The following is a 2,987-nucleotide window of genomic DNA, read 5'->3' as shown; positions in this document are numbered from 1 at the left end:
CTGTGTTTCACACGTTTAAACAGCACAGTGTGGTATGGCACAGTTCAATACAATAGAGCACAGTAGAGTACAGTAAAGTACAGTAGATATTAATTCAGTAAAGTGTATTACAGCCAAATTTAATTCAGTACAGTACGGTATTGTTTAATTCAGTAGAGCAGAGTACAGTTTAGTACATTAGAGTAAAGTAGGCTACACTCTACTGTGCTGTACCCTACTGTACTGAATTATACTTTACTTTCCTTTACTTTAGTGTACACTGTCCTGTAATGAACTGTACTCTACTGTGCTCTACTGCATTGTACTGTACTGTAGACTGTACTGTAATGAACTGTACTCTACTGTACACTCCACTGTAATGAATTGTACTCTGCTGTTCTCTACTGTACTGTGCTGTCCAAATTTATACATGGAGATTGAAATTAACAAACCAAATAAAGTAGGCCGGTCCAGACAGCACCGTGCTTAGTGGGTAGGCACGATGTATCCTGTATACATAGGGATGATGCAGTTTAGACATTGTTTGCTCATTGACGTGTTACACATTCTAAATTCTACAGTTCTACATCCTTTATATGTCGGCTAGACATCAACATTCTATTATAATATCTTGGCGAAATCTTCCCAATGTGCAAACGCTCTTCAAACTACATATTCCCTACCCAATTCGATACCTCAGCCAAAGGTGTCTATGATTACTGGGGAGAAGACTCAGGGGAAACTGATGACATCACACAACTTGTGTAAAACAGCTGGGAAAGCCCCAAAATGCGTCCACCGAAGACGTGTCATGTGACATAAGACGTTTCAGCACCATTGACATGTATCACTACTAGAGCTAAAACGTATGAATACGTCAGCCGCTTCAGCACATTGGACGTTGCCACAAGGTCAAATATTCTATCAGTTGTCCTGCGTTGTGGCCGCAGACCTGTTGCTAATGTTATTGCCATGCCTGTAAAACTATAGGCAATAAATGTATGATATATGTGAAGGGAAATATAGCTCTCTGACTCTTTGGAATCATGTTTCAAGTGTCACTCTTATGATTCATCCTCATGGCTGGTCCCCAATAGAAAAAAACATATTTCATACATAAGACATAGTAAGGCTATATCAAATAAAACCAAGGCCCGTATTTATAAAGCATCTCAGAGAGTAGAAGTGCTGATCTATTATCAGTTTTGTCTTATAGATTATAATGAATGGAGGGAGTGGGTCCTGATCCTAGATCAACACTCCAACCCTGAGACATTTAATGAATAACTTCTGCAGAATAATTACGCTACATCTGAAATTTTAGCCTATAACATGACATTTCAATATGAAACCACCTATGACGTCTTATCAAGACCCTAATGGAACAGGTGTGTTTGTCCTGGGTTGGAACAAAAGCCTGCACCATCTCCTGCTGTTCTCCAGGATCGTGCAGACAGTTTTGGTGACCACTTCCCTACACTGACGTCTCCCATTCACTTTTCATTTGTAGCGCAACTGCAGAGGACTAACTTTGAACGAAACCCACTAAATGAAGGTCTTATATGGCTACATTTCTTAATTAAGAAGTGTGGGTTTTATTTCGACTTCGACGATTTTGTTATCAGACTTTTTTTTTATCGGTTCACGCGAAGTTATTAGCAGTTGAAAGCAAAGCTCGCGAATAGCATTTTCTCGCTATAGTAATAGTCTAGCCGATATCTAAATGGAATAATCTTATCTTGTGGTTCAACTATAATTTAAAGCTGATTTCAAGGAGAATGTGTATAGATTTACTGTGATTTGTTCGTCCAGGAGAAGGAGCAGGCATGGAATTCATACTGCTGCATGTGCTAGTCTGGAAAATGAAAGTTCCCGCCTCCGGTAGGTTGATCAGGGGAAATTCTCCATACAGTTTTCTCTTTCCAAATTCCACATAAAACTACTTAACACAGCCAAGATGTTCAAACTCATCTGGAAAACTAACAGCGAAACAAACTGCTATTTACAATGTATACAATGCAGAGTTGGACGTGTTTTTTTCTTATTATTTGCAGTATGCAGAGCGTGTGTCATTGCTGTGACTGGATCCAACACCACTACGGTCACTTGAGCTCAGAATACCTTTCCCTGCTGGACCAGATGGTGAGTTACCAGCACACTGTAAGAGGAGACTGAATGCATGTATTAAGGACAGCAAAACAACCAACCAAGTAAAATAGTCATATGTTTCATGTTTAGCATCTGTGTTAGAAAACTGTTAGCCTATATTTGAATATACATAGTAAAAGGGCGCTAAGGCTATAATGACAGCGATCAAGAGAGTATATCTACATTAGGCCTACTGTACTTGCAGTATAAGCTATACTTTATGTCAGTCTTGATTGCGCTTGAAGTATTTGACACGTGACTTAACATACTATATTGATTGTATTCCTGGGAGGAGATATCACAAAGCAGGATGCCCCAGTCTTTTTCCCAACATCACTTTACAGGCACATAGATGATGCCGAGGTAAAGACTAGAGTTATGACTTATCATGTTCTGATATGCTTTGGTATGGCGGTCTTAACCCAATGTTATATTGATGCCATAACCAAAGCCTATACTGTTTCTAATCTTCTTTTTATATCTTCCTGTGTAGGTTGAGGACAAAGTCAGGTTCCTGAAAGAGACCATCTATCAAATCACAAAACCTGGACGATTTCCTCAACATTCTAGAACGCCAATTGGAGAACCTTAATTCCTGTGTAAGTAATGGGTCTATTTAAAGTATAATCCCTGTTTAGGTCAGGGTTCTCCAACCCCGTTCATGGAGAGTTACCTTCCTGTAGGTTTTCGCTCCAACTCCAGTTGTAACTACCTGATTCAGTTTATCAACCAGCTAATTAATCAGGTGTGGTAGATTAGAGTTAGAGTGAAAACCTACAGGAAGGTAGTTCTCCAGGAACAGGATTGGAGAGCCCTGGTTTAGGTGTAGCCTACTAACTCTACATGTGAAAAAGTCTACG

At 39.5% G+C, this 2,987-nt stretch overlaps 1 long non-coding RNA gene across 1 annotated transcript; it reads left to right on the top strand.

Annotated features, from left to right (window-relative positions):
* The first annotated feature begins 1,474 nt into the window (after positions 1-1,474).
* LOC106592587 (uncharacterized) lies at positions 1,475-2,723 on the top strand. The gene is made up of 3 exons (XR_006769170.1): positions 1,475-1,860; positions 2,034-2,121; positions 2,621-2,723. It is a non-coding gene; the product is annotated as an uncharacterized lncRNA (long non-coding RNA).
* Positions 2,724-2,987: the final 264 nt, after the last annotated feature.

This window comes from Salmo salar, chromosome ssa03 (assembly GCF_905237065.1).
Source record: "Salmo salar chromosome ssa03, Ssal_v3.1, whole genome shotgun sequence".
NCBI classification, from domain to species: Eukaryota; Metazoa; Chordata; class Actinopteri; order Salmoniformes; family Salmonidae; genus Salmo; species Salmo salar.
This window is presented reverse-complemented; position numbering and strand designations above follow the sequence as displayed.